General features: G+C 45.4%; 1 long non-coding RNA gene across 3 annotated transcripts; it reads left to right on the forward strand.

The window, feature by feature from the left end:
- The first annotated feature begins 1151 nt into the window (after nucleotides 1-1151).
- On the forward strand, nucleotides 1152-20270 carry LOC122233193. 3 transcript variants are annotated; one of them, XR_006210691.1, is made up of 5 exons: nucleotides 1152-1790; nucleotides 2801-3693; nucleotides 5443-5536; nucleotides 8366-8411; nucleotides 19340-20270. It is a non-coding gene; the product is annotated as an uncharacterized LOC122233193 (long non-coding RNA). The 3 variants fall into 3 exon arrangements; XR_006210693.1 differs by lacking the exon at nucleotides 5443-5536; XR_006210692.1 differs by lacking the exon at nucleotides 2801-3693.
- The last annotated feature ends 335 nt before the right edge of the window (nucleotides 20271-20605 follow it).

Consider the following 20605-nt stretch of genomic DNA (forward strand, 5'->3'; position numbering starts at 1 on the left):
ACTGGCTGGAGGAAAAGGGGGCTAACTTGAGGGAGCTTCCAGGAAGGGGACTGGGGTAGTAATGTTTCCAAATACACATACCACTGGTGGCACTGGTGGCATTATTCTCAGAAAGGAAAGAGGTGGGGCCTTGGGACTGGAAACTATCTTCTAGTTCTGTGTTATCCCTTGGGCAACAACCTTGGACAAGCCTCTTAGCTCCTCTGAGTTTGGGGGTTAATTATGGCTCTTTCATAGATTTATTGTGGGAGTGGTCCTTAAAAACTTGGACTGGGCCTTTAAGTCAAGGAAAGACGTCGAAAATATTTAAGATGGAAAATGAGTTTGGTAAGTTGGTAGTAGCAAGATCAGACACTTTGAAAGGCTATTTATCTAAGAGAAGTAAAAACATATGTTCACAAAAGACTTGTAGAAGAATGTTTTCAGTGGCTTTATTTATAGTGGCACAGAACTGGGAACAACCCAAATGTCCATCAACGGGAGAATGGACAAACTATGGTATCTTCATACAATGGAATATTACTCAGTAATAAAAACTGAACTACTGATATATGAAACAACAAGGATTAATCTCAAAAACATGTCGAATGAAAGAAGCCAGACAAAAAGAAAGAGATACTGTAAGATTCTGCTTATATGAAATTGAAAATCACAGGTTGAATCTTTGCCGAAAGGTATGGGACGATGGTTGTCTATGGGGCTTCAGACGGGAATTGGCTGGTAGAGCTGAGGGAGTAGTCCAGGCTGCTGATAATGTTCTCATTCTTAATTGATGTGTTTATTTTGTGAGTGTCGGTGTTTGTTAAAACTCATCTAAGGTCTGTGTAGTTCAGCTTATGTTTGTCAATTAAACAAAAAATGAAAATCCTGAGAAACATTGTACAGAATCATTTTAGGCCAGACTTGGGAGCTGGTGGCATGGGGAATTCATACCATTGACAGTCAGTAGAGCCCCAGAAGCAACTCCTCTGCAACCTAGAAACATCAAGGGAAGTTTCTAAGAGAAGAAGACATTTGGGATGAGTTATGAAATATAGATAGGAATCTACCAGACGGACCAGGGATTAGAGTTTATTTCAGGAAGAGAGAAAGGAAGAGCCAGGGCCATGGATTGAAAAGAGTTAAAAGCATCTGAACCTGCAGGTGGGAGGTTGTGGTAGGGGAGCAGATCAGCACAGGAGGTGGAAGATGAGGTCACAAAGGCAGCTTGGGTGACCCAAGGGATGGCAATCTTAGCTGCACAACAGGGAAGGGGACACACAGGACCAGATCTCAGAGGAGATGTTTGCAGACAGAATTTGGAGAGAGTGGTCAGCATAAAAGGAACAGTTAAAAAATTTGGGAATGGATGAGCTGACTCAGAGAGTTAGAAAAGCACACAATATACAAGGTCAGCCAGGCTAGCCTTTGGCCAGGACTCAGTAGCTGAGAATGGACATGAAGTTGGCTTCGTGTGCAGACTGATGGAGAGAGAGAGATCATTCTTTCTTCCATGAAGTGTGCAGGGACAATCAAACGTGGTGGCCTTTCTTTCTGAGCTGTGTGATACTGCCTTTGTTCAGGAGTTATGCCGTGACAGAAGCTCGTACACTGCGTTATTCAGGCTGAATGGACAGAGACTGTGTCTCAGCACACGAGAAAAGAAGTCCCAGGAAAAGAACGACATCCTAAGATGACCAGCCGTTATGCTGCCTGGTGCCTCCTGATGCCTATTATGTAACTCCTCCATGCCTCAATTTTTCATTTGTAAGAAGAGAATATCACTACCACAGGACTCTTACGAGGATTCAGTGAGTTATATTTATAAAGAACCCAGAATGGTTCTTGGCACAGGATGAATGCTATATAAATGGTTTTTCACATAAATACATGTAAATTGTTAAATAAAAAGCAGGGTTCTCAATGAAAAGAGCTATAAAACAGAACTTCCCAAGTATTCTGGTGGTTAACCGGTAGAAGAAAATTTCCAAAGGAAGAACAAATTAAGTTTTGTAATTAATTCATATTGTGGAATAATTTTAGAATTATATGAAAGTTGCCAAGTACAGAGAGTTCCTCATCAAAATAGTGTTTTTCAGTCTGTGCCCAGTGCTAACAAAGTGCTAACCTGGGCTCAGGGATGGGAGTGGAGTGGGGAAGGAGTAACCATATGGTAACCACTCACCCAGTCTCTAATATCTGTTAGAGAGAAAAGCCGAGTTTATGTTTATGCATTCATTCAGTAACCACGGAGAGCCTCGTAGGTGGTCAGCACTGTGATAGGTGTTGAGGAGTCAGTGGTAAATTCCCTCATCCATCAAAGACTATGAGCACCTGCTGTGTTCCTGGTATTATGCCAGGCACTAGGGATGCCACAGTGAAACTCACTATCTATGCAGGTTGTTCTTATGAGAAACAGAAAAGAAAGAGAGATGCAGGTCAAGTGTGATGCGAGCTTCAAGGACAGAGGGTCATTTCTAATTGGGCTGAGGCTTCACAGACAGGGTAGTCTTTGGGAGACTGAGATGGGTAGTTGGAAAGCCTCACCTCCCTCCAATAAGGGCTGCTGGAAAAGATATGCAGCCTTCAAAAGGCTTCAGACCTTGTACCTAAACCTGAACTTTTGGTGATATTATGCTATATGGACTGGGGAGTAAGGGGATTAAATCAGTTTATTTCTTAGCACCCATGTTCCAGAAAGAAGGAGGTGGTGGGAAGGTGGGAGGGAAGGAGGCAGGGTGCCAGGGTGGGTGAGAGAGAAGAGAGAGGGAGACTAGGGGAGAGAAGAGAGAATGGAAATTAGGTTCTCTCTTCCCCTTAGGGAGAAGCAATGTCTGAAGGATGTCTAGAAGCCTGGTTCAGGCCTTGAACATTTTGTGACTCAAATCATCTATGGCTGCTGATTTCCAAGTTCTTCCTGCATGAACACAGAGACTTGTTCCTTAAAATGACCTAAAGACTGTCACAACGCACTCAAATCAGAAACCACTTTATTTTTAGTTACTTTCTCCCCTTCCTCCTGCAAGTGACTTCTTGTATCAGAGGAAGGCGGCACATAAACCCTGTGGCCAGCTGACCTTGTGCCCCTGGAGAGAGTGAATGCCCACAGCCAGGAGAAGGGTGGGCTCCTCTCTGTGACGCTCCTGCCCCCTCCTGGCCCCCCACTCTTACCTGCTCTTGCTAACTTCTCAGATACTCTGAACTTTCAAAGGACAGAGACAATGTTTGAGTAGTCCCTAGCACATGCCTGACACACGGCAGGTACTCAAATCCTCATAAATAATTGGCCAAAGGACCGTGGAAGCTTCACGTTCTTCCAGAACTGCGACGCGAGCCTCAGATTGTGTTGCTTCTATAAAGACTTACAAGGGCTATGTTATTCCAAGGCAGGCCCATCGTGGAAAACAAAGACCCAATAGGCCCTCTGATTCTCTCCAGTTCACTGACATGTCTCAACCTTTACCAGTGCCTATGTCTGGGACCAAAATTGTCATCTTCAACCCATTTTCCTAAACCTGCTTTTAATTTCTTTTTTTTTTAAAGGACACCACTTTCTTCTCAGATAATCAAATTTAAAAACTACGAGAGATTCTCAGCTTTTCTTTCCCTCCGCAAATGAATTGTTACCAACTCTGTGAATTCTGCCATTTCAATATTTCTCTAAAATACTCAAGCCCTTATCATCCACCTGAGAATAATCCCCATCCCCCCCAGGTGAGTGTCATGCCCCCAATCTTTCAGAGCAGTCCTGCTAACATGCACAATGGACTACGCCTCACTCTGGTTAACACCTCCCCAACCCCGCCTGAGGGTAATCCCTTGCCTTTCATTCAGGTCCAGGATTCAGAATCTGCACGCTCATGAACACAAGTCACAACTTGTTCATACCACTTTGCCCCATTGCCCCCATGCCCCAAATAACTGGTCAGTCATAACAAGTTATTTCTTAAAAACACCAGCCCCTCTCTTATTCTTTGCTGGTTGAATCTTCTCAAAGCTCTGGGCAGGGAGAGTGAGATTTGGCAAATCAACTCATTGTGCTGTTCCCACCACTACTTTTGACATGGAAAAGCCCCAAACTGGGTAAACTCACTGCCATTGAGATACCATTGAGGTCATTGTAGTGCGAACCATGTGAGCTCAATACAGTCAGAAATTTTGCATCTCTACCAAAAATAAAATAAAATAAAAAATAAATAAATAAAGGAAAAGAAAAATAAAGAAAGGAAAGGAAAGGAAAGGAAAGGAAAGGAAAACTGCAAGTTAACTTCAGCCCTTACAGAATTTAAAGTAATAGCCCAGTCACTAGGAAGCCAATCAAGGCTCAAAGCCCAGAACTGCACTGGGAGAACACCCAGTATGATCTAACACCTATTTCCAAATTATAGTTAATTTTTATGACACCATGGACCTTAAAATATGACGTATTTCCCTTTACTAAATACCAAATGCCTAAATACTTCTTTCCTATAAACTTTCATTATATCTTTCAAGTAAAACGTAGGAAAAAGGGACACAGAGAACAAGGATAGTTGAGACCTTTTGTCATCCAATCAGTTTCCCTGCCAGGATCATTGCGAGCTCGACTGGAGGGGTTCACCCAACCCCAAGGCAGGTGGATGTTGAGTAGGGTGTTTAGCCCAGCTCGCTGAACCTACAGGTAAGTGCAGCATGGTCAGGACCCTCTCTAAATAACCGGAAGATCACTGTTTTTTTGGCCTGTGAGACGTTAACCAGGTTTGTATCCAATCTTGAATCTTACTCTTACATTAATTTCTCATTTGAACTAGTTTTAACATCTTGTTAATTAAGGAGATGAATGAAATCTTTGACACTGTTTTATATGTGTAGGAAAGGCAAGCTTTTAGCTTTGCAAACATTATACTTTAACGATGTTCTTGACACACATGCTTTTGAAAATGGGAATGAGCTTCCATGTCAGATTTGTCTGGCCCAGCCTCACCTTGCATCCTCGCTTTGGTAGAAACTTCTCTGCCTACTCACACCCAAGTTATCACTGTCTACTCTGCTCTTACCTCCCTCTAAATATAACTTAGAGTAGAACACAACTACTTTGCCTTATGGGTATTTACATGTAGACCTTGCCCCCCATCCCTATCCACAAGGCTGTGAGCCTTTTGAAGACAAGAATTGAGTCTTCTTTCATTATATACCCCCTCAAGCATCTATCGACCCAAATGGGCATTCAGATTTTAGAATGAATGAGGGGTCAGCAGATAATGGATGAATAAATGAATAAATGAATTGGGCATGGCACTTGGAATACAAAGATGAATAAAATCAGTTGACCTGGTGAAGAGACGAGCTTGCATGGGGATAACCGGTCCTGAGCTCAGTTAGATATATGTGTGTCTTAGTTTTAATTTCAAATCCCCACATACTTGCATTTCCTTTGGCCTGGTCCCGTTGTTGTGTAGCTATGTACTTTTTTTTTCCCCATAGGGATGGCTGTTTGATGATTATTGTTTGAACAAGGCCAACTAATCAGTTATGTACACGGGATTTGGAAGCATTGATCTATATTCTTTGGAAAAGGGTACGTTGCTATTTAAAATGTAGCATAGGCCAAGTGTCATTACTAACATATCTCATAAGAAACCAGATGTTGCCAAGGTTTACCTCACTTCATTTAAGTACCAGTCACCATAAAATTATATTTTGTTCAATGTTTTTGGATTGAAGTTTAGTATCTGTTGTAATGCGATTATCTTATTATTTTAATTATTACTGGATTCTCAGGAAACTTTCTCCATGTTCCAAGTGGGGGCTAGGGACTCCTCACTTTGCTCCCACAGCTTCTATGTGTGTTCCGCCTGTCTCAGTATTGTGACCTGGAGTCGCTGGATGGTAGGAACCATGTTTTACTCATCGTTGGCCCCCAGCACCCAACACGGGGGCCTGGAACTAAGTAGGTGTTCAGTGATGGTTGGTTGATGAACAGGATGAGAGCAAAGAGCATGGGCTCTGGTCAAAACTCACTTTCGCTAATGATCATTTTCAAATAAGGATAATATTATGACTCCCATACAGAGAGAAAATAGCCATGTGCTCCAAATTTCATGTACCTCATTAGTCAGTGAGGGAACTGGGCAGATCTTAAAACCGGAAGAATCCAAAGAGCTGGCACACGTCTAGATGAGGAATATTGAAATGAATGTGCAAATGGAGGCAAAGTCTGCTTCTTTCACGGTCAGGAGAAAAGCCCGTTGAACCTCTGTAGATAGGACAGGATTTACATGTCTATAAACAAGGATTATTTTGCATTGCTATCAGTTATCTACAATTCCAGAGTTGTAAAATAGCTCCCCTGGAATCAGAACCAGATCACCTGGAAGGTGTCTTCTGGACAATATAGTTTCCCATTAAAGCACAAATTTTCCCCTGTGGTTCAACTCTCACCTGAGGACAGGTCCTGAGGTAGGGGCATCACGTTCAGAGAGAAGAGCACTCTCCGACATCTGGAGACTCGAAGCCCTATGTTTCTGTAATGGGAGGGAAATCCCTAGAAAGAAGAGTGTAGAGGTAGGTGGTAGCCAGACAGAATACATCTGGAAGGCCAAGATAAAAAGTATGGATTTAATCTAAAACTTTTAATTATATAATCATAGCAAATATATATACATACATATATATACATAAATATATGTGCAATACGTATATATATACATACATATATATACAATACGTATATATATACACATACATATATATACAATATGTGTATATATATATATATACACATACATATATTCATATATATGCATATATTTCAAGCATTCAGCCCTAATTTGTGTACCTTTATTCATAAATTAGGCACATACGTTATAGTACCCGAATACTTCTATGAGCATGAGTTTGGCCACTTCTTGGCTGTGTGACCACAGGCAAGTTACTGTACATAGCTGTGCCTCAGTTTCCCTGCCTCTAAAATATGATGGTGCCCCAGAGCTGCTGTGATGGGGCTTAGCAGAGTAAGTGCTCAGTAAATGTTAGCTTGAAAACATTCACAAATAGAAATTAAAATGAATGAGATATAACATAAATTGCTGACGTTTGTCTGTGCTCAGTGGATCAGCTTGAGCACCCACAGGTGTATGTGCACGTCGTTCCAGAGGTTATACCTAAGAGGCTTGTTAAGGTCTGTGGGTTGTAGAGATGGGGGTTGCAGCAGGGAGAAGGATCAGAGGCAGGGAGGCCAGGAGGCAGGGAGGCCAGCATTGTAGCACAGGAGAGAGCTGACATGGGTCTGGGCACATGGGGGGAGACGTGAGGATGGCTCACTGAGAACAATAGTGGAGGCACTTGTCTCATAACCTTTGGACATGGACTTGGTAGGCATGCCAGAATGAAGACTGAGAGAAGATCCTCAGTGGGAGAGGCGGATAGTGCCTAGAACAAGCTTTGGAGTTGGGAAAGCAGGAGGTGAAAAAGAAAAGAAACAGGCAGAAAAAGGCCAGAGCAGGAGGCTTGAGGGGCAGTGGGCTGGTCTCCCATTGTCCCCACGGCTTTGGGAGACACTGGCAGCTTATGATGCCTGCCGCTTGCATTAGTATTTATGACAGACTACAGTGGGCTAAAAGGGAGCAGATTTTGCTACCCCAAAATATGTCTCTTTGACATAAGGCTTTTTTGAGCTAAAGGCAGTTAAAACACAGCAGATTCAGGAAAAGGTCTTTTCCTCCCCATCAACCGCCTAAATTTGCATTGGAAAGGGGGCCTGTGCCAAGAAGAGAACGATTGATTACTAGAGATACCCCTTTTTTTCTTTTAAACCTAAGAAACTTATCTGCACCACAAGGCAACTTTGTTTTCCAAACATCTCTCCCTTCCTGTGAACGAATGGCCTTCCTCCCCTTTGACCCCAGACCCAGACCCAGACCAGTACCCTTTCCCTTGGCTTAGGATGTTATATAAGCCTCAGTTCCCTGGCTGCCCTTTGGATCTCATGTTTTTATAGGGCTCCTATATGTATGAAAATGTTTTTTCTCCTATCTGTCTTATGTCAATTTGATGACTAGATGAGCCCAAAGAATCTAGAAGGGTCTGAGGGAAAATGTTGTGCCCCTTCAGGGCCATGGTGTTAACTATTTCCAGGCCTGCTATTCTGCACAGAGACAAGGCTTGTTACTTTACAGACAGTAGTTTCTTTATATAGTCTTCCCGGGAAAACTTTAAGGGTTATTATCATCCCCATTTTACAGATGAGGAGTCAGAAGTTGAGTGGCTTGAACCAAAATGAGAAGCTTAGTACCAGGCCATTGCAAAGGAGGCGAGTTATAGGCCTCCTGTTACCCGTTACCCTCACCGGAAAGGGCCGTATATGTGTTTCATGTCCTGCCCTCCACTCCATGTCTTTTCATTGCAGAATCTTCTTACTTCGAGAGAACTGGAGAAAATCTACCTGGAAATAGGTAAGTTACAGATGAATGTAGTGCATAGATTTAGAATATGTTTGACCATTTTCCACTTTTCACACAGACCTACATCAGATGGTCCAACAGGAAATGAGAGGAAACTCTGGGACCTGCTTTAAGTAAGAGGCCAAAATGATATCTAAAGTGAGTGGCTTACCTCTCTATGACCTCAGAAAGTTGAGGAGCAATTTCCCACCCATCTTTGGTAAATGAATATTTAACATGTGGTAAGCCTGTGTCAATTGTGCTTTTAAAATGCTTACCTTCCCCTTATCTAAGGCTTCTGTTTGAGCTTCCTTGTAAAAGGCACCCAAGGTTTGTTGAATGAATGAGTGAATGACTAAGAATCTTTTTCGCCCCCCCCCCCCCCTTTAGTACCAAAGGTCAGTTTAAGCCAGGCCCTTGGCTGAGTCATCACGAACTCCTGGAATTACTCATAAACATGCAGTCTTACCATAGATTACACGTTTGCCAGAACCAGATCAGAGGTAGTCCTGTTGAATCTATTTCATTTAAGCATGGGAGGTGCAGTTAGGTTGTGCCTGTACATTGTTGAGTTCTATTCTGGATCATGACTGTGATGATGGCTCCCGGGATCGCCCCATTCACTAACTTGTGCAGAATTAAATCTCTTGCACAAACGTGTCTCACTGACAGGGGATAGATTAGCCTCTAAACAGCCTTTCTGGAGCACGTGGTGTGGACTCAGAAATGGTGATGCCGAGGTTCAGAGATGTTTTGAAGCCTCGCCAGTCTGTCCTTGGACCATAGAGCAGACGGGTGGCCCCTACACCACAGCAGGAGCGGCTTCTCTTTAAAAGGGGATATTGTTCTTTCTGTTCTCTAAAGAGGCAGCTCAAGCTCATTTGAGGTTACAGAGAAATCAGCTTCCTGATTTAGGGGAAATTGGAGCAGAGCATGTGAAATGAAAATCAATACTTGGGAGTTTTCATAGAGTCCTCCTTCTCCTCCTCCTCTTCCTCCTCCTCCTCCTCCTCCTCCTCCGGGCTAGGCACATGGCATTCTGGCAAGTTCAAGATGTTTTAAATTCAGGCTAATTCATTTGAAACAGCACGAGAGAGAGAGAGAGAGAAAAGCAACTAAATCCAAGTGTTGCAAACTCCTTTAGCAAATAATTGTGAAATAGCGTTGACTTTGCCAGTTCCTGTTTTCATTTTCCATAAATCTATTCTGGTATCATTTTATTCCCTTGAAGTAGATGTAGCAAGCTCTCAGTGATACCAAATAAGACAACAAGAGGGTAATCAGAACCTCTGCTACTTATTAAATAACAGCAGAACCCCAACTCCATGTTAAACCTAGAAAAATGCCCTTTTCAGGGAAAATTCAAAATGTTTTTTTTTTTTTTAATTTTTTAAGTGTTTATTTATTTTGGGGAGATAGAGAGGCAGAGTGGGTGGAGGGGCAGAGAGAGAGGGAGACACTGAATCCAAAGCAGCCTCCAGGCTCTGAGCTGTCAGCACACAGCTGGGTGCAGGGCTCGAACTCACAGACCGTGAGATCATGACCTGAGCCGAAGTCGGACCCTCAACCGACTCAGCCACGCAGGTGCCTTCAAAATGTTTTATTAAAGCGACAAAACTGCTTGCAAACGTCCCCGAGCCAGTGTTGACACGCATGCAGTGAGTAGGAATGATAAGCTGGAGAAGCTCAGGGGACACCAGGTCCCGGGAACTCGCAGCAGGGTGGGGTGGGTGAGCCTGCCAGTGTCCAGCGGCGGGAGCCCGGGTCGGTGACTTCGCTTCTCTGAGCCTGACGGCCCCGTTTGCGAAGGCCAATGGTGATAGTGGTCTCAGAAGGGTCTCCAGTTAGTCCCAAGGGCGGGGAGGGGCCTCCACCTAGTAGGAGTCAGAGCACAGCCGCTGTCCTTGTTGTGAAGGTGGGGGAGAGAAAGGATGAAGAAAAAGAAGCCGAAGCTTTGCTCTCGGGAGGCACGAAGCAAGGGAGTTTTAAAAACGGGAGGAAAATCCTATCAGAAGCAGATTGCTATGGAAGCAAAACAGCCCGCTATCTAAGTGAGGCTTTCGGGATAAAAATCTGACACCCAAATTCTTTCCGTGTGCTACTCCCAGTCCTGCCGAGCAGAACAAATGGAAGGCATTTACCTTTCACCAGTCCTCCCCCCGTGCCGGCTTTTGACGGGCCCGTCAGTTCAGGCCTCAGAGCCGGCCACAGGCAGCCTGGGCTGGCGGGATCCAATTTGTAGGCTCTTCCTGGCCTGTTGCTTCCTTACTGCAGGCCCACCTCGCCAGGCCTCGTGCTCCTCCCTCTGGCCCCTTTCAAGCGGAAAGGCACCTGGCGGTGGCCGTGCCGAGTGGGGAAACGCGGCCATCCATCTGTCACGTTCTTTCTTGTCATGCTGGGCTTTTGCAAGATCAGAATTAAAAGGGGATCAAAATGTCACTCCGGGGTCACCTGCCCTCATTCTTTTCGTTGGCCTAGTAGGAGCTCCAAAAGCCCGCTAGCGCAACGAGTGGAGGTCAGGCAAGCATTTGATGTCAAGAAAAGACAGTGTGGACTGGAACATCGCGTCTCAGCAGACTGCCTCGCCTGCAGAGCTCTGGGCAGTCCCAGAGAACAGTCTCAGCTGGCCAAGATCACAAAATGAGAATCATGCAGTTTTTTATCTCCCTCTCAAAGCTGCATCCCGTGGCTGTGCTTGCTCATGGCATCGCCGCTATCGCTCTCATCTCCCTGTTGCCTCGTAACTCCTGGTTCTGTGTTCTGGTCACTTTACCTCCCCCACTGCCCTCCGAGCCATTAGCTCCTTAAGGGGGGGGGGGGGCTGCGTATCTTGACTCCCTGTGACACCACGGGCTAACGTGGCCCCGGCACCAGCTGGCGCTCAGCGTCGATTCCCAGGATGCACGACTTGAAATGAATGCTGGATTCTGCTTTACAGCTTTTTATCCCAGGACTTTGGGTCCTCAATAACCTTTGAAAAGTCCCATTAAGCTCTTTCTAGAGGAACATAGAAACTTGTATTATAAAAGGTTCGGCCTCCAGCTCAGTCCATTCATGAAGATACAGCATATATCGTGGGCCTGGAAGGCCGTTAGAAATCTAGTCTCTTCGTGTTACCTGATGAAGGTGTGGACACCGGGAAAGGGGTGAGAACTGGCATTTGTGCAAGGAGGTGGCAGAGTCAGCATGGGAACTCGAACAGCCTGTTTCGTTGAAAAGGGCTTCCCATACCCTGGGAGGCAGGATGGTATAGTGGTTAAGTGTACAAACTCTAGCCATCAGGCTTTCGAGTTCAAATCTCGGCTTTGTCGCTTGTTAGCCGAGTGACCTTGGGCGAGTCATTAAGTCTGCCTGTGCCTCAGCTTTCTTGTCTGTAAAATGGGGATGACACTTGTCCCTACCTCCTAAAACACGCTGAAGAATGAAATGAGTTAATATCTCTAAAGTGTTTAGCAGTTTGAGAAGCAGTACCTGGCATGGAAGAAGCCCTATTACATGTTTATTAAAATTATTATATATTCCATAAGAATTCCAGCTCAATAGCCACTTCTGGGCTCTGTTCTGTGCCAGGAGCAGCATGTGGATGGGAGATTCCAGATGAACAAGTCACGGCTTTGGCTCCCAAGCTGCTTGCAAAATCCTTTTAATGGGGACACAGTGAAGGAATGATGGATGTGACCCAGCCTTGGGCTCAGAGAGAAGCGGCCTCTTAGAGAGGCCAAGGGCAGATGTCAAAGCTGTAGCTCTGCACATTCTACAGATGGAAGGTGAAGGCCCTGCGTGATAAATACCTGCTGCCCCTGCGACAGACCGGATTTTCTAAGGATGAAAGTGATAATACTTCCCATTCACATGCTTTTCCAGAACCTTACCATTTTCCCATCGAGAGGGACTCTGATTCCCCTCTGTTTGAATCTGGGCAGGGAACCCAACTTGCTCAGAAAGGACAGAATGCTGCAGAAGTGTGGCTGAGTGACTTCTGCGGCCAGGGCAATAAAGGTCGGCACTGGAGAGCGAGATGGATTTCTGTCTTTGAAACTGGGACGTTTGCCTCTGGAGTCCTTAGCTGACATTTAAGAAACGTGCGGCTACCATGCTGTGGGGAAGCCCAGGCCACAAGGACAGGACACGTGCAGGGTCTCTGGCTGACAACACCAGCTGAGGTCTTTGCCGACAGCCAGACATGTGAGTGGAGATGCTTCCAGATGATTCCGGTCCCTAGCTGCTGAGTCACCCCCGGCCTCTGAATTTTCCCATTTCAGTCTTCAGATACTGGGGAAGAGAGTCGAGCCTGCTCCCTCTCCAAATCTCCAATCCACAAAACGTGTGAGTATACTAACATGGTTATTTTAAGCCACTACGTGTTGGAGTGATTTGTTATGAAGGAACAATAAGCAGAGCCCTGCCCTCGGACCTTCGGCTATGACTTGTCTTTTAAGACTCCCAGCAACAGACAAGTCTGTCTCCAGAGATCTTAGAGGTAGAAAGCAGGCTTGCAGCACAGTTAATAGGATTTGTTTCTTCACGAGTCTAGAGAATCCCCCGTGATCAAAGGTGTTACAGCTGGAAAAGTTTCTAGAGCTGTTGTGCTTGCCGGCATCTGGCTGTGACAGCTCCGGAGGGAGTCACCACCAGCACCTCTAGCAGAGAGGGCCTGCGATTGGACCTTCTTCCTCGCAGCTCTTCTGAATGGGCACGGATCGCAATGGCTCGGGCAGGTGGAAGTGCCAGCTTAACACTGGAGCAATGGTAGATCCACCTGGAGGTATGGAATTGCCCTTGAAGGAGGGGAGGAACTCTCCATACGACTGGCAAGACAGTTCCCACGTTTTCCAGATCGACTCTGTTATTCTTCTTACTATCTGCTGTTTGCTCTATATTTAATGGCTACTATTTTGTTCAGTCCTCATGATCAGAAGGGGAAGTAGTTTGTCAGCCCCATCGCAGACATGTAGAAACTGAGGCTCGAAGACTAATTTGGGAGCATATGTATCCAATTAATGGGGAGGCATGGAGAAACCCGTGTCTTCTGATTCCACGTTGAGGTCTCTTGTCATCGTACTCTGCGAAGAATACCTGTTCTGGAGGGAAAAAAAAGTGATGTGTGTTCCAAGGGTGTTGGGAGAGTGCTTGTGAAAGGTGTCACATTCCTGCCTGTGTAGCTTTTCAGGTCATTCCCACCTACTGGAATTCTGCACATCATCTGTACAAGGAAGTTCGTTTCCTGCTCTGAGTGTTGGCTTTTTGTGGTTCTTCCCGGGAATGAGATGGAATCAGTGATTATTTGAAGTATCTGCCACTATCTGTGGTGCAAATAGTCCCTCCATGGCTGTCCTTAAACCGCCAAGTTGACGTCATTGACCAAGGGGTTGAGAAGGGATATGCATCTTCTGCTCTCGTGAGGCAGTACTAGCCGACTCCAGCAATAGATGAAGCCAATGCAAGTACAGAATTTTTGTGATGCTTTGTTTTCCCCAAAGCAGTCAAATGCTCCCCCCGACCCCCGCCACATTTTCAAATTATCAAAGACAGTAAGCAAAAGCAGTGCTGCTGTTCCCCAAGTCAGAAGGACAAGTCTATTTGTGAAGACCATTTCCTTTAAAGGGGCACCATTCTGGAGAGGTGACGGTCATCATCTCCAGACAACTCGTTGTGTCTTTCGCCAGTAATGCAGCGCCCATGACACAGGCACCAAATACTGATGCCTCGGCATGGCATGTTGGGGTTGGGGTGGAAGACAGCATTGTTGCAGGGCTGGGTAGTAGTAGCAGGAGACAAGCCCCGGAAAGGAACCCCACACGCTTCAACCTTGCTCCATAAGGCATTCGCGGCAGGCCTGAAGCTCAAGCGGTCTCCTCAGCTTCCGCCCTTCTGGGACTGTGACTAAAGCGTTGAAGGGAACAGGAGAGTGTGTGACTCTCTTAACGGGTAAGAACGCGCGGCCTTTCTTCTCTTACTGCCGTCTCCTCAGTGCCTCCATCCCTCTCTCTCCCTTAGATGTCTGGTAGCATGTCCTTCTACTCCTGTGGAAGAGCGGATGGAGAGAGGTGGGTGGGGACTTCAAGGGGGAGCTCTGGTCTGGATGGAAACCGAGATCTGAGGGGGTACTGGTGCGCAGAGAGCAGGTGCGGGTCCCCAGCGTGGGAGTGGACGGCTGGTGGGGATTTGCCCGCACTCTAGCAGCCAGCTGCGGGCCCGGAGCAGGTAGAGGTTGTTAGAATGGAGACAGGGTCTTTGATCTGGCTCCTGCCCTTCTCTCTGCCAACCTCCACCCACTTCCACAGACAGACCGGACTTCGCTCAATCCTTTCCACACCCGGAAATTCCCGCTTTCAGTAAATCTATCATCCCTCACTCTGTCCTGCCTTTGTAACTCCTGCTTACATTTGAGACTCAGTTGGGTTTCACCTCCCAGACAGAAGACACTTCTCCAGCTGCGGCACCCCCCCCCCCCCCACCATGGCACAGGCTGCTCTGGAAATGCCGCCCTGATCCTGGTCCCCAAGCTCCCGGGACAGTTAAGGCCTACACCAGCTCTAGCCTCATGTCCTCAGCTGCAAAACTAGGGGGTGGATAAGCACTTGACTTAGTCCAGAGTTCTGGGGCCGTCTTTGCCACCTGTGTGTCCCCACGCAGTGTCCAGCAACCAGCACAGCCTCTCCGTTCTGTTCTACTAGAAGTGCTTCAGGTCAAAGCAATTGATTTGCAGTCTTGCAAAAACACTTGCAGTGCAGTCTTGCCTACAGTGGCTCCAATTCGATGCTGACATCTTCGATAGAGCTGGCTTAATGGAGAAAAATGACTTTATTCCCTAAACAAGACAGACTTTGGTAGGGGCTGGGGTTTGTAGTGGGGGAACTTTTATTTACGTGTCACATTACTCTAATTCTGAGGAATTTAAGCATCCTTTTGGCTATGCTTTCCATTTCTACCCATCCCATTAATAAAGATTAATGAAAGGACTAGAATTTATTGAGGAAAACACATCAAAATGACAATTTTTAGTCCTTTCGCCTAGAATCGTGGCGTGCCCAATTCAGGCATCTCATAAAATTCCATCCATTTAAAACTGGTTATTAGGCTGTTAATACTTAGTTTTGGTTCTGCTTACTCTCTGGAAATGCTGTTTTCCAAAAGCATAAGTGTGACAGGAAATTTCTTCACTCCGTGTATCCCTAAGTAGTTTAAATATTATTTCATAACAGCAAATGGGCTTTTCTCTTCTTGGGCAGGCAGGCTAGGGCTGGCTTTCTTATCTGGGATATGGGTATGACAGCGTGTTTATTCCCAGGGTGCCAGAGAGGAACAACTGAGACCACGGGTGGGAGAACTCTTTCCAAGCTCCAAATGTCAAATGTAAGGAGGCTCCATGGCCAATGGTTGTCCTGGGCAGGCTTGCAGCTCTAGAAGCCCGTGTCCTTTTGTTCTCTGGTGAGAATGGGGTGACAATCAGACAGGACTGCGGGGGAACTAGGTCCTGGGATACAGACCCCGTTAGCACAGTTTAAGAATCTGAGATGGAAATGCTTACACAAGACCAAGGTTTCTCCATGTTCTTTATTTCTCCCTGCCTTTCACAACTTACTCTCACACGTGCCCCTTTACCCTCTGCTCAAGGAGCGACATTTCTGTGAGGCCAGTTCCTCAAACTCAAAATTCGAGGAATTTGCAAACAGTCATCTCCTGTGGCCCCTGCCACAAAGTTTTCTCCCATTCCACATCTTCCAGTACATCTGTGATCTTTGGGTCCCTTGGTGCACTGGAAAATTCTGAATGCCGCTGTAGTCTTATTTATACTTACCCGCAAACGTAAATGTTCCTCCGAGAAAAAAATACTCAAGGATGCCTCTTTTGTAAGGGATGGGTCTGTAAGAAATTTAAGACTTCAGGGGTCAGGGTGGTGGATTTTCAGTAGAGACTTCTAGATTTATGTCTTTTCAGTCGCGGCCTGAGGAGGTCCTGGCTGATTGATCCGCCAAGGAGAAAGAAATGCATGCACGTTTGTATCTCCTCCCAGTGACTGAGCCATCTTGGCCTTATCCCACCACTTCTGCTGCCAAATGAAATACAGTCCTTTGTGTGTTTCTTACCTGCACTAGAAAACCGGCACCACAGAAGAAACTCTGACCAAGTAGACCTTTCATTTAGAAGAACATGACCACTAGGTTATTGCAGAAAGGGTAGACCTCATTATTCAAAGCACCCAAGAGGCAGAATACTTGAAATGTCAAGCCATTTGTGTATTTCAGCAAATATTTTAATCTGACTAGTATAGGGGGTTCACTTTAATGCGACCAAGTATTTACTGATCAATTATTTTCTACTAAGCATTAAAATCAGAGAACCTAGAGTCGATTAGAGCTCCACACCACCAGTAGAAATACAAAATCTGACATCTGAATAGTGCTGTATGGGTCACTCTGCAAATGCCCATTTTTAAGTTTTCCCAGTCTCCTGGTAGGGCAGGCAAGTCTGTGCTTGTTTGTAGAAGACAAAGCACAAGGAAAAGCCTTGTGTTGCCTGAGGAGACACAAATAGTTTACTGACATAGTCCAAGCCAACTCACCTGGGTTCTTGCTCCTCAGGATTTCCCTAAGGCCAGGAGTTGTGTTCCTAGGAAACAAGGTCCTAGATGGTAGATGTTGAATTGAAACAGAGAAGGATAAGATCCAAGAGCCCTCAACATGAAACAGTGCAGAAAGTGCAAGGCCAGATGGTGGTCCGGGGAGGGAATGTAATACAGCAAGCACAGCACCATTGGGCATGGCTGTGGGCAGGTCCACTCTTGACAGACTGGTCAGAGGGGAGTCTTCTGCATGACTCGGCCTTTGGGTTATGTATGTGCCAGATGTTCTTAGGACACCCAACGTCTTGCCGGAAATCAAGAGCTTTGGACTTCTCAGAAACTCATCTGAGATACTGGAAGGTCGAGAGGTTATAGCCACTGAGGTTTCTGGCCTGGGAAGTCTTAAGATTTGCCAGTGGCTTTTGTTTCCCTGACCAGCTTTCACAGACACTGTGGTCATAATCTGACTGCTGGGCACTTTAGAATCCATTATCAAGAGCTACAGCAGACCTGTGAGAATCCATCCCTATAATGGAAACCTATGTAACATTGTGTGTCAACTATCCTCCAAATAATAAATAAAATTCACGCATTAAGAAAAAAAAAAAAAGAATCCACCCTCAAAATCTCAAGAGATTGCAAGAGAACGGATTGCTAAGTAGAGCAAAAATAGAGCTAACAGGCAGTCCACCCAGTTTTCTAGTAATTCTTCTTTCATTTACCTAAGAGCAAATTCTTGGATGAGCTCCTGCTGGTCCAGTGCCTACAGCACCCGGTGTATTCACATACATGCTGGGGTGTCCAATGCCATCTTGGTATGAGTAATCATTATTTTCTCTATTTGAGACTCTGAGGAGTTAGTGTTTGGCCCAAGGATAGCGGTGTTAAATTTTCTGAATCCAAAGCCTGTGCGTGGTCCATCACAGCAGTGGTCATTCCATGGCACCTGATGCAGTTCAAGAGAATCATCAATGTGATTTTGGGACACTTCAGTAGAGAAAGGCGGAGCCCTGAAGGACACCACCCTAACCTTGATTTAATTACAGTAGTTTTAGTTTTAATGTATGTTATACGCTGGATTTCATGTACAATTTGATTTGAGTCAAAGGTTCTGGACATTTAAAAAGTCCTGAAATTCATGACTCTTCACCTTTTAATCTAACATTTCCAAGTGAATAGGCCCAAGGACCTTAGATTATTTTCCTATCCACTGGATCCTTGAGTGGTTGGAGCTTTGGATCAGTTTTTGCAGATATCCCTGTGGTAAGGTGCCTCCGTTATTCATGGCAAACCAGCTCTGGGCCCTGAGACTGGGACTGCGTCCTGGTTGTCCTACTGAATCTTTGTGTGACCTTGAGCAAGTCACTTCTCTCTGACCTCACTTTCCTTATTCGACTGGATCAGCTTCTAGGCCTGACATTGGGAGAAAGGGTGAGGAGGCATGGAGATGGTTACAGTCTTCTGAAATATAGTACCTGTGCTTGCTGGCTGGAGGTCTGGCAGTCGGGTTCCCAGATTTAGCAAGGTAAAATATAGGCCACCCAGTTAAATTTCAATTTCAGATATACAACAAATACTTTTCAGTAGAAGTGTGTTCCATATTTGGGACATGATTACACTAAAAAGAATGTTGTGTATCTGAAATTCAAATTTATCTGAATATCCTGCATTTTTGGTAATACTACTTTGCAGGAATATTGTCCTCTCTATCCCTTTAGCAAAGAACTGGGGGGAAAACCCCAAAAAGCAAATAAACAAGCAAATGAACAAACAAAAAAAAACTTGTTAATTTTTGGTCTTGTTATCTGGGTGAAATCTTCCTTTTTGATCTTTCAACTTGTGACATCATGGCACCCCAAAAAATATTAAATACAGAAGGTAAAAATAATACTGTATCCAGTTTTTTTTAATTTAACATTTATTTACTTATTTGAGTTTAGGAAACACAATTCTGTGTCTGTATGCCACATTTTGTGATTGTCTCGAGAGATTTTTTTTTTTTCTGTATCTAATGACTCTTGACTTGAATAAGCCTATCTTCTCTCTGTACCAAACATGTTCTTTTGGCCCAAACCCACACCATTACAAGGAATTCTGCTGGCTGTCCGAGTTTCCTTCAGACTTTATTATTTGTGTTTTAATTCTCTCTCTCTCTCTCCCTCTCCCCCCAACACAAATACACACACACACACACACACACACACACACACTCACTCCAAACGTGCACTTTTTGCTTTTCAGCCAGTGATTGCATGTGGCTGGTGGTTTGGCGATTGTGAAATAGTCTTGAAATATCGGTGAGGAAAGTGTTCCCCCTGCATTGTGGTCCAACTCCCCACAGGAACTTCAAGTTTCTCTCTGTCTCCTCGTGCAGGAGGAAGCACCAACTTGGGGTGGCAGAGGCTGGCAAGACAGAGCTCCCTACTTTCTCCATGTGTTCCTGCCATTTTCTAAGTATCCTTTGAAAACATGATTTGGTCCCAATGGGAAATTGCATGCATCCTGGATAGAACCCATGGCACATCTGAGAACTGCCAAACTCATAGGTGGGAAGTCAGAGAGAAGCTAGCTGAGAGTCCGGCCGGAAGATGGCCCCTCAAGGCCGACCCTCTGACATCTTTGCAAAGAGATTTGAATGAAGAGGTGCTGTGTGGAGGAAGGTGCCATGTCCGGGAATCTGAAGACTTGCATTTTCTTCTTGACAAGCTGGCAGACTCAGGTCGGGGTCTCGGGGCTCATCTGGTCATTGAGGATCGGTTGAGCTGATCTCTGAGAGATGTTCCAGTCCTGCCTTTTTGTGATTCATTCATCCATCCATTCATTCGTTCACTGTGCAACAGTTTACTCATCTAAACACAGGCCTGGAAATAGTAAATTCTGCAGCTTGAGAACAGCAACAGACTGTGACACATACTTTTCCCTTTTCAATTCACCCAGAGAGACTTGACATGAGAAATCAAGATAAGTATCAAAATACACAGGCTTAACCAACTTTCATTTTATTCTATCCATACAGTGAATACTTATATATACTAAGCACCAGACTCTGCTCAGGGGACAGAGATGAAGCAGGCAGGGTCCCCGCACTGGGAAGCTGATTGTCCAAGGGGGAAGATAACCTGGGAGACCAGCAATCCCATACACTGTGGCCTTTGCAGGGGTGGAGGGAAGGGCAGAACCCTGAGGGAGAACAGAGGAAGAAGTGGTTCATTTACCTCTGCTTATTTCTCTTATGGAAGTGATATGTAGTGGGTGGCTCGGACCTTTGGGACAGCAAATAGAGGAAGTATATGCTATCAAAAATAGAGGAGCGAGGAGGAAATAAAAGTTCTCATCTAACAGAAGCACAAGAGGGGCCTGACAAGGACCAGGGATGAGTAACTTTCCCTGGTGCCTCTGAAGCTGGCGTATTTCTCCACTGTAGAACCAGGCTCAGGAAATGGAACCTTCCTCCTCAGTCAAGAAGGGCCACTTCCTAGATGTCCAAGGCAAAGCACTGGGTGCTTCTGTATCCTTCAGGAAAGAATATTCAGGGCTTCCCATGGGAGGAGGGGGAGGCTTCTCTCAGAGGTTTTGTGTTCCTCTTCAGGCCACCTGGTTTGGCTACTGCCACAGATGGGGACAGGCTGGGCCCATGAAT

The sequence above is a fragment of the Panthera tigris genome, chromosome D4, assembly GCF_018350195.1.
Source record: "Panthera tigris isolate Pti1 chromosome D4, P.tigris_Pti1_mat1.1, whole genome shotgun sequence".
NCBI lineage: Eukaryota > Metazoa > Chordata > Mammalia > Carnivora > Felidae > Panthera > Panthera tigris.